This window comes from Oncorhynchus nerka, linkage group LG3 (assembly GCF_034236695.1).
Source record: "Oncorhynchus nerka isolate Pitt River linkage group LG3, Oner_Uvic_2.0, whole genome shotgun sequence".
In the NCBI taxonomy this organism is placed as follows: domain Eukaryota; kingdom Metazoa; phylum Chordata; class Actinopteri; order Salmoniformes; family Salmonidae; genus Oncorhynchus; species Oncorhynchus nerka.
The window spans coordinates 87,064,590-87,081,892 of record NC_088398.1 but is presented as its reverse complement, the minus strand read 5'-3'; positions in this window follow the sequence as shown (position 1 = coordinate 87,081,892).

Here is a 17,303-nt window from a genome sequence, read left to right as displayed (position 1 = left end):
CACCATTAGACGGCAACAGGACAACACACCATTAGACACCAACAGGGCAACACACCATTAGACAGCAACACACCATTAGACAGCAGCAGGACAACACACCATTAGACAGCAGCAGGACAACACCATTAGACAGCAGCAGGACAACACCATTAGACAGCAACACACCATTAGACAGCAGCAGGACAACACACCATTAGACATCAACACACCATTAGGCAGCAACAGGACAACACACCATTAGACAGCTGCACACCATTAGACGGCAACAGGGCAACACACCATTAGACAGCAACACACCATTAGACAGCAACACACCATTAGACAGCAACACACCATTAGACAGCAACACACCATTAGACAGCAGCATACCATTAGACAGCAACAGGACAACACACCATTAGACAGCAGCATACCATTAGACAGCAACAGGACAACACACCATTAGACAGCAGTAGGGCAACACACCATTAGACAGCAACACACCATTAGACAGCAGCACACCATTAGACAGCAACAGGACAACACACCATTAGACGGCAACACACCATTAGACAGCAGCAGGACAACACCATTAGACAGCAGTAGGACAACACCATTAGACAACAGTAGGACAACACACCATTAGACAGCAGTAGGACAATACCATTAGACAGCAGTAGGACAATACCATTAGACAGCAGTAGGACAATACCATTAGACAGCAGTAGGACAATACCATTAGACAGCTGCAGGGCAATATACTGTCATTGCTGTAATAGCTTGTGGTCAAATTGAACATTTCAGAGATGAATTTAATGACTGAAGCCGTAGCAGTCTGTGTTGTATTGAATCAGCAATAATAACAGACTAGCTACAATTTGTTGTTGTTCATCTATAGACTGGAACCATGTAGTGTCACACCTATAGACTGGGACCCTGTAGTGTCTCACCTATAGACTGGGACCCTGTAGTGTCTCCAAACCTCTTCATCTATAGACTGGGACCCTGTAGTGTCTCACCTATAGACTGGGACCCTGTAGTGTCTCACCTATAGACTGGGACCCTGTAGTGTCTCCAAACCTCTTCATCTATAGACTGGGACCCTGTAGTGTCTCCAAACCTCTTCATCTATAGACTGGAACCATGTAGTGTCTCACCTATAGACTGGGACCCTGTAGTGTCTCCAAACCTCTTCATCTATAGACTGGGACCCTGTAGTGTCTCACCTATAGACTGGGACCCTGTAGTGTCTCCAAACCTCTTCATCTATAGACTGGGACCCTGTAGTGTCTCCAAACCTCTTCATCTATAGACTGGAACCATGTAGTGTCTCACCTATAGACTGGGACCCTGTAGTGTCTCCAAACCTCTTCATCTATAGACTGGGACCCTGTAGTGTCTCACCTATAGACTGGGACCCTGTAGTGTCTCCAAACCTCTTCATCTATAGACTGGGACCCTGTAGTGTCTCCAAACCTCTTCATCTATAGACTGGGACCCTGTAGTGTCTCACCTATAGACTGGGACCCTGTAGTGTCTCCAAACCTCTTCATCTATAGACTGGGACCATGTAGTGTCTCCAAACCTCTTCATCTATAGACTGGGACCCTGTAGTGTCTCACCTATAGACTGGGACCCTGTAGTGTCTCCAAACCTCTTCATCTATAGACTGGGACCCTGTAGTGTCTCCAAACCTCTTCATCTATAGACTGGAACCCTGTAGTGTCTCCAAACCTCTTCATCTATAGACTGGAACCCTGTAGTGTCTCACCTATAGACTGGGACCCTGTAGTGTCTCACCTATAGACTGGGACCCTGTAGTGTCTCACCTATAGACTGGAACCCTGTAGTGTCTCACCTATAGACTGGAACCCTGTGCTGTCTCACCTATAGACTGGGACCCTGTAGTGTCTCCAAACCTCTTCATCTATAGACTGGAACCCTGTAGTGTCTCCAAACCTCTTCATCTATAGACTGGAACCCTGTAGTGTCTCATCTATAGACTGGAACCCTGTAGTGTCTCCAAACCTCTTCATCTATAGACTGGAACCCTGTAGTGTCTCACCTATAGACTGGGACCCTGTAGTGTCTCATCTATAGACTGGAACCCTGTAGTGTCTCATCTATAGACTGGGACCCTGTGGTGTCTCACCTATAGACTGGAACCCTGTGGTGTCTCACCTATAGACTGGAACCCTGTGGTGTCTCACCTATAGACTGGAACCCTGTGGTGTCTCACCTATAGACTGGAACCCTGTGGTGTCTCACCTATAGACTGGAACCCTGTGGTGTCTCACCTATAGACTGGAACCCTGTAGTGTCTCCAAACCTCTTCATCTATAGACTGGGACCCTGTAGTGTCTCACCTATAGACTGGAACCCTGTGGTGTCTCACCTATAGACTGGAACCCTGTGGTGTCTCACCTATAGACTGGAACCCTGTAGTGTCTCCAAACCTCTTCATCTATAGACTGGGACCCTGTAGTGTCTCACCTATAGACTGGAACCCTGTGGTGTCTCACCTATAGACTGGAACCCTGTGGTGTCTCACCTATAGACTGGAACCCTGTGGTGTCTCCAAACCTCTTCATCTGGTGATGTGCAATCTGATCTCTACTGACTCTTGTTTTTGTTGTTTTTATGGAGAACATCTGGGTCTATGGTTGGAGAATGTTGGGTGGCTCAGTTGGTAGAGCATAGCGCTTGTCACGCCAGAGTTGAGTTTCATTTCCCATGGGGGACCAGTTCAAAAAAGTATGAAAAATGTATGCACTGATTAGTGCTCTGGATCAGAGAGTCTGCTAAATGACTCACTACTGTAGTGGCTCTGGATCAGAGAGTCTGCTAAATGACTCACTACTGTGAGGCGGCAGGGTAGCCTAGTGGTTAGAGCGTTGGACTAGTAACCGGAAGGTTGCAAGTTCAAACCCCCGAGCTGACAAGGTACAAATCTGTCGTTCTGCCCCTGAACAGGCAGTTAACCCACTGTTCCTAGGCAGTCATTGAAAATAAGAATTTGTTCTTAACTGACTTGCCTAGTTAAATAAAGGTAAAATAAAAACTGTAGTGGCTCTGGATCAGAGAGGCTCTGGATCAGAGAGTCTGTTAAATGACTCGCTACTGTAGTGGCTCTGGATCAGAGAGTCTGTTAAATGACTCGCTACTGTAGTGGCTCTGGATCAGAGAGTCTGCTAAATGACTCACTGTAGTGGCTTTGATCAGAGAGTGCTAAATGACTCACTGCTGTAGTGGCTCTGGATCAGAGTCTTAAATGACTCACTACTGTAGTGGCTTTGGATCAGAGAGTCTGTTAAATGACTCACTGTAGTGGCTTTGATCAGAGAGTCTGTTAAATGACTCACTACTGTAGTGGCTCTGGATCAGAGAGTCTGTTAAATGACTCACTACTGTAGTGGCTCTGGATCAGAGAGTCTGCTAAATGACTCACTACTGTAGTGGCTCTGGATCAGAGAGTCTGTTAAATGACTCACTACTGTAGTGGCTCTGGATCAGAGAGTCTGTTAAATGACTAACATGGAAATGTGATAATCACAACTCAGACAGTCGCTGTGTGAATGTTTTCTTTCGTCAATTACCATGATTTTAGAGCCAAAAAGAAAATCAGACCAAAACGTGATTCTCTAGGTTTTAGTCCATAAACTTGATGTATGTTTTTATCATTATACAGAAAATATCTACAGTACAAGTCAATATTTTAGAACACCTACTCATTCAAGGGTTTTTCTTTATTTCTACTATTTTCTACATTGTAGAATAATAGTGAAGACATCAGAACTATGAAATAACACAAAAAAGTGTGAAACAAATCAAAATATATTTTAGATTCTTCAATGTAGCCACCCTTGATGACAGCTTTGCAGGCTCTTGGCATTCTCTCAACCAGCTTCACCTGGAATGCTTTTTCAACAGTCTTGAAGGAGTTCCCACATATGCTGATTTCTTGTTGGCTGCTTTTCTCAATTCGGTTGATATCTGTAAAACATTTATTTGGGCTGGTAACTCTAATGAACTTATCCTCTGCAGCAGAGGTAACTCTGGGTCTTCCTTTCCTGTGGCGGTCCTCATGAGAGCCAGTTTCATCATAGCGCTTGATGGTTTTTGCGACTGCACTTGAAGAAACTTTCAAAGATCTTGACTGACCTTCATGTTTTAAGGTAATGATGGACTGTCGTTTCTCTTTGCTTATTTGAGCTGTTCTTGCCATAATATGGACTTGGTCTTTTACTAAATAGGGTTATCTTCTATTTACCAATCCTACCGTGTCACAACACAAGTGATTGGCTCAAACGCATTAAGGAGGAAAGAAATTCCACAAATTAATTTTTAACAAGGCACAACTGTTAATTGAAATGCATTCCAGGTGACTACCTAATTTAGGTTTTATTTTACCTTTATTTAACTAGGCACGTCAGTTAAGAACGAATTCTTATTTTCAATGACGGCCTAGGAACCGTGGGTTAACTGCCTGTTCAGGGGCAGAACGACAGACTTGTAGCTCGGGGATTTGAACTTGCAACCTTTCGGTTACTAGTCCAACACTCTAACCACTAAGCTACACTGCCACCCCATGAAGCTGGTTGAGTGAATGCCAAGAGTGTGCAAAGCTGTCATCAAGGCGGCTACTTTGTAGAATCTAAAATATATTTTGATTTGGTTACTACATGATTCCATATGTGTTATTTCATAGTTTTGATGTCTTCATTATTATTCTACAATGTAGAAAATAATTAAAATAAAGAAAAAACCCTTGAATGAGTAGGTGTGTCCTAACTTTTGACTGGTTCTGTATATTATTTTGATTTCTGTTATTAAGTTAATCATTTCCAAACTATTGATATGGTTGTTTAATCAAAAGAAAATTGAATTTCCTGATAATTTTGTCTAGTGATGCTGTATTGAAAACAGACTTTCAAAGTAGAGGACAAGAACGTGACTGGTCTCACAGGAAACAGGAAACAGGACCAATAGAAACAGAGTAGAGGACAAGAACGTGAGGATGTTTGCTGATGTGCAGCTACATGACTGAACTACAGAAAGACTGACGCGCTGGAGAAACAACCTCTTGACTGGTCTCACAGGAAACAGGACCAATAGAAACAGAACCTCTTGACTGGCCTCACAGGAAACAGGACCAATAGAAACAGAACCTCTTGACTGGCCTCACAGGAAACAGGACCAATAGAAACAGAACCTCTTGACTGGCCTCACAGGAAACAGGACCAATAGAAACAGAACCTCTTGACTGGCCTCACAGGAAACAGGACCAATAGAAACAGAACCTCTTGACTGGCCTCACAGGAAACAGGACCAATAGAAACAGAACCTCTTGACTGGCCTCACAGGAAACAGGACCAATAGAAACAGAACCTCTTGACTGGCCTCACATGAAACAGGACCTCTTGACTGGCCTCACAGGAAACAGGACCAATAGAAACAGAACCTCTTGACTGGCCTCACAGGAAACAGGACCAATAGAAACAGAACCTCTTGACTGGCCTCACAGGAAACAGGACCAATAGAAACAGAACCTCTTGACTGGCCTCACAGGAAACAGGACCAATAGAAACAGAACCTCTTGACTGGCCTCACAGGAAACAGGACCAATAGAAACAGAACCTCTTGACTGGCCTCACAGGAAACAGGACCAATAGAAACAGAACCTCTTGACTGGCCTCACAGGAAACAGGACCAATAGAAACAGAACCTCTTGACTGGCCTCACAGGAAACAGGACCAATAGAAACAGAACCTCTTGACTGGCCTCACAGGAAACAGGACCAATAGAAACAGAACCTCTTGACTGGCCTCACAGGAAACAGGACCAATAGAAACAGAACCTCTTGACTGGCCTCACAGGAAACAGGACCAATAGAAACAGAACCTCTTGACTGGCCTCACAGGAAACAGGACCAATAGAAACAGAACCTCTTGACTGGCCTCACAGGAAACAGGACCAATAGAAACAGAACCTCTTGACTGGCCTCACAGGAAACAGGACCAATAGAAACAGAACCTCTTGACTGGCCTCACAGGAAACAGGACCAATAGAAACAGAACCTCTTGACTGGCCTCACAGGAAACAGGACCAATAGAAACAGAACCTCTTGACTGGCCTCACATGAAACAGGACCTCTTGACTGGCCTCACAGGAAACAGGACCAATAGAAACAGAACCTCTTGACTGGCCTCACAGGAAACAGGACCAATAGAAACAGAACCTCTTGACTGGCCTCACAGGAAACAGGACCAATAGAAACAGAACCTCTTGACTGGCCTCACAGGAAACAGGACCAATAGAAACAGAACCTCTTGACTGGCCTCACAGGAAACAGGACCAATAGAAACAGAACCTCTTGACTGGCCTCACAGGAAACAGGACCAATAGAAACAGAACCTCTTGACTGGCCTCACAGGAAACAGGACCAATAGAAACAGAACCTCTTGACTGGCCTCACAGGAAACAGGACCTCTTGACTGGCCTCACAGGAAACAGGACCAATAGAAACAGAACCTCTTGACTGGCCTCACAGGAAACAGGACCAATAGAAACAGAACCTCTTGACTGGCCTCACAGGAAACAGGACCAATAGAAACAGAACCTCTTGACTGGCCTCACAGGAAACAGGACCAATAGAAACAGAACCTCTTGACTGGCCTCACAGGAAACCGGACCAATAGAAACAGAACCTCTTGACTGGTCTCACGGGAAACAGGACCAATAGAAACAGGACCTCTTGACTGGCCTCACAGGAAACAGGACCTCTTGACTGGCCTCACAGGAAACAGGACCAATAGAAACAGAACCTCTTGACTGGCCTCACAGGAAACAGGACCAATAGAAACAGAACCTCTTGACTGGCCTCACAGGAAACAGGACCAATAGAAACAGAACCTCTTGACATCCGACTCTACTGACGTCAGACCAGTCATCTGACACGGCTCCCAATTTAGACACAGTGACAATAGGAAATCACTGTACCAACAGTAATACTGCTGTTCCTACATGCTGTTCTGTTCCAACATGCTGTTCTGTTCCAACATGCTGTTCTGCTCCAACATGCTGTTCTGTTCCTACATGCTGTTCTGCTCCAACATGCTGTTCTGCTCCAACATGCTGTTCTGTTCCTACATGCTGTTCTGTTCCAACATGCTGTTCTGTTCCTACATGCTGTTCTGTTCCAACATGCTGTTCTGTTCCTACATGCTGTGCTGTTCCTACATGCTGTTCTGTTCCAACATGCTGTGCTGTTCCAACATGCTGTTCTGTTCCTACATGCTGTTCTGTTCCAACATGCTGTTCTGTTCCAACATGCTGTTCTGTTCCAACATGCTGTTCTGTTCCAACATGCTGTTCTGTTCCAACATGCTGTGCTGTTCCAACATGCTGTTCTGTTCCTACATGCTGTGCTGTTCCAACATGCTGTTCTGTTCCAACATGCTGTTCTGTTCCAACATGCTGTTCTGTTCCAACATGCTGTTCTGTTCCAACATGCTGTTCTGTTCCTACATGCTGTTCTGTTCCTACATGCTGTTCTGTTCCAACATGCTGTTCTGTTCCTACATGCTGTGCTGTTCCAACATGCTGTTCTGTTCCAACATGCTGTTCTGTTCCAACATGCTGTTCTGTTCCAACATGCTGTTCTGTTCCAACATGCTGTTCTGTTCCTACATGCTGTGCTGTTCCAACATGCTGTTCTGTTCCAACATGCTGTTCTGTTCCAACATTCCAACAACCCTGCTAACTCTAACCTTAGAGTGGAGCTGGGGTAGGAACCATAGACCTGAACCCTGACCCTGCTAACTCTAACCTTAGAGTGGAGCTGGGGTAGGAACCATAGACCTGAACCCTGACCCTGCTAACTCTAACCTTAGAGTGGAGCTGGGGTAGGAACCATAGACCTGAACCCTGACCCTGCTAACTCTAACCTTAGAGTGGAGCTGGGGTAGGAACCATAGACCTGAACCCTGACCCTGCTAACTCTAACCTTAGAGTGGAGCTGGGGTAGGAACCATAGACCTGAACCCTGACCCTGCTAACTCTAACCTTAGAGTGGAGCTGGGGTAGGAACCATAGACCTGAACCCTGACCCTGCTAACTCTGACAGACAGAACTAGGACCAGCTAACCAGGTGGTGGAGTGGCAGGTGAATATGGAACACGCTGAGGTAGAACAGAATGGTAGTGAACAACAGACAGATCCCACAACACTGGGTGATTGCTGCCATAGTGACAGGCGGTATAAGTAGTGCACTATATAGGGAATAGAGGACCAGGGTTCAGCCCTGCCTCAACTCCACCATGCTGAGACACCAGTGAGGACGAACAAGGTGGTTTCGCTCCGACAAGGTTTCGCACAGACAGACTCACTACAATACAACACTGTATATCTGGATGTGGTGTGGCTGATGACTGTTGGCTGCATTGTGTTTTAGTTGGTTTGGAGCTCTTCTGTCTGTCTCAGTAGCTTGAGTCTGTCTGTGTAGCTTGGTTCTGATTCTCTCTAGCTTGGTTCTGATTCTGTCTGTAGCTTGGTTCTGATTCTGTATCTGTCTGTAGCTTGGTTCTGATTCTGTCTGTAGCTTGGTTCTGATTCTGTCTGTAGCTTGGTTCTGATTCTGTCTGCAGCTTGGTTCTGATTTTGTCTGTAGCTTGGTCCTGATTCTGTCTGTAGCTTGGTTCTGATTTTGTCTGCAGCTTGGTTCTGATTCTGTCTGTAGCTTGGTTCTGATTTTGTCTGTAGCTTGGTTCTGATTTTGTCTGTAGCTTGGTTCTGATTCTTCATGTTATTGTGACCCTGTAGAGCTGCTCTATACTCTTAACAGCCACGAAGACACAAAAGGGTTTTGAGTCCCAAATGGCACCCTATTCCCTATATAGTGTACTACTTTTGACCAGGGCCCATAGGGAAGAAGAACACTACTATGTAGGTAATATGGTGCACTTTGGGATGTTCCCACAGTCTTCCCTGTTGCGGTCAAACTCCTCGTCTCCTTTACCAGATGACTCCCTTATAGAAAATGATACATCTGTCGTCGGTTGATGCTGTATTGGCTGGTTTTCAGTTGACTAGTCTTATTTCAAAGATATTTAAGGACAAAAGTGCTATTCGTTCTGTTCTGCTGTATTACTGGTGTGTGATGTAAGGCCTGTTGATGGTGCTGTATTGACTGGACTGTACCATCATTACCAACCCCTCTAGGTCACAGCTCTTGATAAAGATCACCAATAATGACTGTAGAAAATAAATCCTTCAATACTTTTTTTTAGTTTAGTATTTGGTTCCATGTTCCTAGCACGCAATAACTACATCAAGCTGTCACTCTACAACCTGTTTCAGATTATTTTTTTCCCAATAGTAATGATTTGGTAAATAATATATTGTGTGATTTTGGAGTCACTTTTATTGTAAATAAGAATATAATATGTTTCTAAACACTTCTACATTAATGTAATGAATCGTGAATAATGATGAGTGACAAAGTTACAGAGGGTCAAAGATCATAATCCCAAAACATGCTAACCTCCCCTGTTATTGGTCATGGTGAGAGGTTAGACCATAATCCCAAGACATGCTAACCTCCCCTGTTATTGGTAATGGTGAGAGGTTAGATCATAATCCCAAGACATGCTAACCTCCCCTGTTATTGGTAATGGTGAGAGTTTAGACCATAATCCCAAGACATGCTAACCTCCCCTGTTATTGGTCATGGTGAGAGGTTAGCATGTCTTGGGGTTATGATCTTTGACCCTCTGTAACTTTCTCATCATTATTGTTGCAACATACTCCTACTGTAGGTCTGATCTGGGTCACCAAGCGCATTGATCACCTACAGTTGAAGTCGGAAGTTTACATACACCTTAGCCAAATGCGTTTAAACTCTGTTTTTTTTATTTATTCCTGACATTTAATCCTAGTAAAAAATTCCCTGTTTTAGGTCTGTTAGGATCACCACTTTATTTTAAGAATGTGAAATGTCAGAATAATAGTAGAGAGAATGATTTATTTCAGCTTTTATTTCTTTCATCACATTCCCAGTGGGTCAGAAGTTTACATACACTCAATTAGTATTTGGTAGCATTGCCTTTAAATTGTTTCATTTGGGTCTAAAACGTTTCAGGTAGCCTTCCACAAGCTTCCCACAATAAGTTGGTGAATTTTGGCCCATTCCTCCTGACAGAGCTGGTGTAACTGAGTCAGGTTTGTAGGCCTCCTTGCTCGCACAATCTTTTTCAGTTCTGCCCACACATTTTCTATAGGATTGAGATCAGGGCTTTGTGATGGCCACTCCAATACCTTGACTTTGTTGTCCTTAAGCCATTTTGCCACAACTTTGGAAGTATGCTTGGGGTCATTGTCCATTTGGAAGACCCATCTGCGACCAAGCTTTAACTTCCTGACTGATGTCTTGAGATGTTGCTTCAATATATCCACATATACCCCCTTTTTCCTCCAAACATAACGATGTTCATTATGGCCAAACAGTTCTATTTTTGTTTCAACAGACCAGAGGACATTTCTCCAAAAACGACGATCTTTATCCCCATGTGCAGTTGCAAACCGTAGTCTGGCTTTTTTATGGCGGTTTTGGAGCAGTGGCTACTTCCTTGCTGAGCGGCCTTTCAGGTTATGTCGATATAGGACTCGTTTTACTATGGATATAGATACTTTTGTACCTGTTTCCTCCAACACGGTCCTTTGCTGTTCTGGGATTGATTTCCACTTTTCGCACCGATCAGAAGCTTCTAATGCCAGGACGTAATTTTCTGGAATTTTCCAAGCTGTTTAAAGGCACAGTCAACTTAGTGTATGTAAACTTCTGACCCACTGGAATTGTGATACAGTGAATTATAAATTAAATCATTTCTGTAATCAATTGGAAAAATGACTTGTCATGCATAAAGTAGGTGTCCTAACCGACTTGCCAAAACTATAGTTTGTTAACAAGAAATTTGTGGAGTGGTTGAAAAACAAGTTTTAATGACTCCAACCTAAGTGTATGTAAACTTCCGACTTCAACTGTATCTACTACTCCTGATCTCCATTAACACATAGCTACTACCACTATCCTAAAGAGCCTGACAGTACTGTGCTGGCTTCCTTGTTGTTGTTTTTCCACTATCCTAAAGAGCCTGAGAGTACTGTGCTGGCTTCCTTGTTGTTGTTTTTCCACTATCCTAAAGAGCCAGACAGTACTGTGCTGGCTTCCTTGTTGTCTTTTTACATTGTCCTTTCCAGCACCTTTCCAGCAGCTAAGGTTAATTCGTACGCTATGAGCAGAAGTATGGTTAACTTGGCCTGCCCAGTACAGCTCAGCTTGGCTCAGTAGTGTGAAAACCAAAGGATCTCTCTGATGCTGGGGGTTAGGGTCTCTCTCTGATGCTGGGGGGTTTGGGTCTGCTGTGGGGGTCTGCCTCTGCTGCTGTGGGGGTCTGCCTCTGCTGCTGTGGGGGTCTGCCTCTGCTGCTGTGGGGGTCTGCCTCTGCTGCTTTGAGGATTAGTGTATGTCTCTGCTGTGGGGGTTAGGGTCTGCTGTGGGGAGTTAGGGTCTGGCTCTGCTGTGGGGGTTAGGCTCTGCTGTGGGAAGTTATGGTCTGGCTCTGCTGTGGGAAGTTAGGGTCTGGCTCTGCTTTGTGGGTTAGGGTCTGGCTCTGCTTTGGGGGTTAGGGTCTGCTGTGGGGAGTTAGGGTCTGGCTCTGCTTTGTGGGTTAGGGTCTGGCTCTGCTTTGTGGGTTAGGGTCTGGCTCTGCTTTGGGGGTTCGGGTCTGCTGTGGGGAGTTAGGGTCTGCTGTGGGGAGTTAGGGTCTGCTGTGGGGGTTAGGGTCTGGGGGTTGAGCGTTGAATCCTGTCATCACCTAGTGTATTCGTGACCCCCTGCTGTTAAACGGTCTGAAGAACCCAGTCCAGCTCCCACAGTCCAGCTCCCACAGTCCAGCTCCCAGAGAGACTGAACCCTGCTCTGTTGTGGCTAATAGCAGAATATCGTCCAGAGTCGTGTAATGTTCCATTGCATGTAGATGACAGTAACATCTGGGTTAGTTAGTCTTTTCTACACAGACAGGGGTTGGTTAGTTAGACTCTTCCACACAGACGGGTTGGTTAGTTAGACAGGGGTTGGTTAGTTAAGTCCGAACTACTACTGGAAGAGACTGTCACATCCAACACGGGATGGATTTGGATTTGAGGATGGCAGGGTCTAATCAGCTTGTTCTGTTCCTTGTCAAAGCTGTAAGTCAACTCTGGCATCATGTGTTTGTGTTTGTGGTCAGAATTGATTCTATGCAACATTTTGTATGGCTTTAAACCTCCTGGAGAGCTGGTTTGATGATTTGGTGGTTCTGTGACAGTCCCATCTCAACAGGTCTGACTTAAACATACAGGTTTATAAACAAAGCTGCTGCTGCAATTAGAAGGACCTCACATGGAGCCCAACCAGACGTCCACATCTGAATGACAACCATGGTTTTTATGTTAGTCATCTTTCTAGAGGGATCCACTCTCTGAAGCGTTTCCTTTGTGAACAACCCAGACAGACAGCGGGTCAGAGAGAGATATGGACTCTAAGCATGGGAGCCCTTCTCTCTGTCCGCCTGGCTGTCTGCAGCTTGCTGCCCCAGAGTTAGGAGAACAGGGTCTATGAATAATAAACAAAGAATGAATCTAATCTAGACGCTTCAACTAAAGATGTAAAACACTGTTACCATTGATGTTGTAAATGAACTAAAGATGTGAAACACTGTTACCATTGATGTTGTAAATGAACTAAAGATGTAAAACACTGTTACCATTGATGTTGTTAAAGGAAAGAAGACTATTTTAAATCCTGTAAATAAAAAAATGTACAAAAGAGTGAAAGCAAGATATAAAATAAATACCAGTCTGAACTGTAGAGAGATGAATCTGTATATTGTTGAATAAATATCGTGCCGTAAAGGAGATGTCTGCATGTCATTGTGTTGGTTTCTTTATTCAGAGAACCATGAAATTATTACACTTCACTATATTACTTAACATGACTTAATTCAACAATAGAGAAGCATATTAGTGCAGTAAGACAAGTTTTTTTTTTTTTTTAAGACAGGTTTATTTTAACAGGTCCACAGTTCATATTCAAAATAAATACGTAACTGTCCCTTAGTTCATAGTCATTTGGATTGATTTACACTATAAATACAAAAGTATGTGGGCATCCATTCAAATGAGTGGATTCGGCTATTTCAGCCATACCGGTTGATGATGGGTATATAAAACTGAGCACACAGCCATGCAATCTCCATAGACAAAATATTACTTAAGAGCTCATTGACTTTCAACGTGACACAGTCAGGAGGCCTCCTTTAGAACAAGTGACTTCGTCAAATCTTTGCCCTGCTAGAGCTGCCCCGGTCAACTGTAAGTGCTGTTATTGTGAAGTGGAAATGTCCAGGAGCAACAACAGCTCAGCTACAAAGTGGTAGGCCACACAAGCTCACGGATAGGGGGAGTGAGGCCTAAGAGGGTTTTATAAAAGAGCATCAACCAGTGGGTCTTGCGACGGGTTTACAGAGATGACCAGTTTACAGGAGAGCAACCTTAGCTGCGATCTATAAATTATATCTCCGTAATCTAGCATAGGTAGGATAGTCATCTGATTCTGGGTTAGTTCGGCAGATTGGGTGAAAGGAGCGATTACGATAGAGGAAACCAAGTCTAGATTTAACTTTAGCCTGCAGCTTTGATATGTGCTGAGAGAAGGACAGTGTACCATCTAGCCATACTCCCAAGTATGTGTATGAGGTGACAACCTCAAGCTCTAAACCCTCAGAGGTAGTAATCACACCTGTGGGGAGAGGGGCATTATTTTTACCAAACCACATGACCTTTGTTTTGGAGGTGTTCAGAACAAGGTTAAACGCAGAGAAAGCTTGTTGGACACTAAGAACGTTTTGTTGTAGAGCGTTTAACACAAACTCTGGGGATGGGCCAGCTGAGTATAATCTGTATAATCTGCATATAAATGGATGAGAGCTTCTTACTGCCTGAGCTATGTTGTTGGCGTAAATTGAGCGTGGGGCCTAGGATTGAGCCTTGGGGTACTTCCTTAGTGACAGGTAGTGGCTGAGACAGCAGATTTTCTGACTTTAAACACTGCACTCTGAGGTAGTTAGCAAACCAGGCCAAAGACTCCTCAGAGACAACAATAGATTATAACAGAACATGGCCAAGATGTTCAAATGTTCATAGATGACCAGCAGGGTCAAATAATAATAATCACAGTGGTTGTCGAGGGTGCAACAGGTCAGCACCTCAGGAATAAATGTCAGTTGGCTTTTCATAGCCGATCATTCAGTGTCGCTACCGCTCCTGCTGTCTCTAGAGAGTTGAAAACAGCAGGTCTGGGACAGGTAGCACGTCCGGTGAACAGGTCAGGGTTCCATAGCCGCAGGCAGAACAGTTGAAACTGGAGCAGCAGCACGGCCAGGTGGACTGGGGACAGCAAGGAGTCATCAGGCCAGGTAGTCCTGAGGCATGGTCCTAGGGCTCAGGTCCTCCGAGAGAGAGGGAGAGAGAAAGAAAGAAAAATATAAAATTAGAGAGAGCATACTTAAATTCACACAGGACACCGGATAAGACAGGATAATTACTCCAAATATAACAGACTGACCCTAGCCCCACAACACAAACTATTGCAGCATAAATACTGGAGGCTGAGACAGGAGGGGTCGGGAGACACTGTGGCCCCATCCAATGATACCCCCGGACAGGGCCAAACAGGCAGGATATAACACCACCCACTTTGCCAAAGCACAGCCACCACACCACTAGAGGGATATCTTCAACCACCAACTTACTATCCTGAGACAAGGCCGAGTATAGCCCACAAAGATCTCCGCCACGGCACAACCCAAGGGGGGGCGCCAACCCAGACAGGAAGATCACATCAGTGACACAACCCACTCAAGTGACGCACCCCTCCTAGGGACAGCAAGGAAGATCACCAGTAAGCCAGTGACTAAGCCCCTGTAATAGGGTTAGAGGTAGAGAATCCCAGTGGAGAGAGGGGAACTGGCCAGGCAGAGACAGCAAGGGCGGTTCGTTGCTCCAGTGCCTATCCGTTCACCTTCACACTCATGGGCCAGACTACACTGAATCATAGGACCTACTGAAGAGATGAGCCAGCACTAAAGACTTAAAGGTTGAGACCGAGTCCGTCTCTCTCACATGGGTAGGCAGACCATTCCATAAAAATGTAGCTCTATAGGAGAAAGCCCTGCCACCAGTTTGCTTAGAAATTCTAGGGACAGTTAGGAGGCCTGCGTCTTGTGACCGTAGTGTACGTGTAGGTATGTACGGCAGGACCAAATCAGAAAGATAGGTAGGAGTAAGCCCATGTAATGCTTTGTAGGTTAGCAGTAATACCTTGAAATCAGCCTTATCTTAACAGGAAGCCAGTGTAGAGAGGCTAGCACTGGAGTAATATGATCACATTTTTTGGTTCTAGTCAGGATTCTAGCATCCGTATTTATCACTAACTGAAGTTTATTTAGTGCTTTATCTGGGTAGCCGGAAAGTAGAGCATTGCAGTAGTCTAACCTAGAAGTGACAAAGGCATGGATACATTTTTCTGCATCATTTTTGGACAGAAAGTTTCAGATTTTTGCAATGTTAAGTAGATAGAATAAAGCTGTCCTTGAAACAGTCTTGATATGTTCGTCAAAAGAGAGATCAGGGTCCAGAGAAACTTCGAGGTCCTTCACAGTTTTATTTGAGACGATTGTACAACCATTAAGATTAATTGTCAGATTCAACAGAAGATGTCTTTGTTTCTTGGGACCTAGATAGAACAAGCATCTCTGTTTTGTCCGAATTTAAAAGTAGAACGTTTGCAGCCATCCACTTCCTTATGTCTGAAACACAGGCTTCCAGGGAGGGCAATTTTGGGGCTTCACCATGTTTCATCAAAATGTACAGCTGTGTGTCGTCCGCATAGCAGTGAAAGTTATCATGTTTCCGAATGACATCACCAAGAGGTAAAATATATAGTGAAAACAATAGTGGTCCCAAAATGGAACCTTGAGGAACACCAGAATTTACAGTTGATTTGTCAGAGGACAAACCATCCACAGAGACAAACTGATATCTTTCCGACAGATAAGATCTAAACCAGGCCAGAACTTGTCCGTGTAGTCCAATTTGGGTTTCCAATCTCTCCAAAAGAATGTGGTGATCGATGGTATCAAAAGCAGCACTAAGGTCTAGGACCACGAGGACAGATGCAGAGCCTCGGTCTGACGCCATTAAAAGGTCATTTACCACCTTCACAAGTGCAGTCTCAGTGCTATGATGGGGTCTAAAACCAGACTGAAGCATTTCATATACATTGTTTGTGTTCAGGAAGGCAGTGAGTTGCTGCGCAACAGCTTTTTCTACAGTTTTTGAGAGGAATGGGAGATTCGATATAGGCCGATAGTTTTAAAAATATTTTCTGGGTCAAGGTTTGGCTTTTTCAAGAGAGGCTACCACTTTTAGTGAGTTTGGTACACATCCGGTGGATAGAGAGACGTTTATTATGTTCAACATAGGAGGGCCAAGCACAGGAAGTAGCTCTTTCAGTAGTTTAGTTGGAATAGGGTCCAGTATGCAGCTTGAAGGTTTAGAGGCCAAGACCATTTTCATCAATGTGTCAAGAGATATATTATTTAAAAACGTGTGTATCCTTTGATCCTAGGTCCTGGCAGTGTTGTGCAGATTCAGGATGACTGAGCTTTGGAGGAATACGCAGATTTAAAGAGGAGTCCGTAATTTGCTTTCTAATGATCATGATCTTTTCCTCAAAGAAGTTCATGAATTTATCACTGCTGAAGTGAAAGCCATCCTCTCTTGGGGAATGCTGCTTTTTAGTTAGCTTTGCAACAGTATCAAAATTAAATTCTCTTCAATTAAGTTAGGATGATCGAGCAGCAGTAAGGGCTCTTCGATACTGCACGGTACCGTCTTTCCAAGCTAGTCGGAAGACTTCCAGATTGGTGTGGCGCCATTTCAGTCCCAATTTTCCGTAAGATTGCTTCAGGGTATTTTCTGTATACCAGGGAGCTAGTTTCTTATGACAAATGCTTTTTGTTTTTAAGGGTGTGACTGCATCTAGGGTATTACACAAGGTTAAATTTAGTTTCTCAAGTTAGGTGGTTAACCGATTTTTGTATTCTGACGTCCTTGGGTAGGTGGAGGGAGTCTGGAAGGGCATCTAGGAATCTTTGGGTTGCCCGAGAATTTATAGCACAGCTTTTGATGATCCTTGGTTGGGGTCTGAACAGAATATTTGTTGC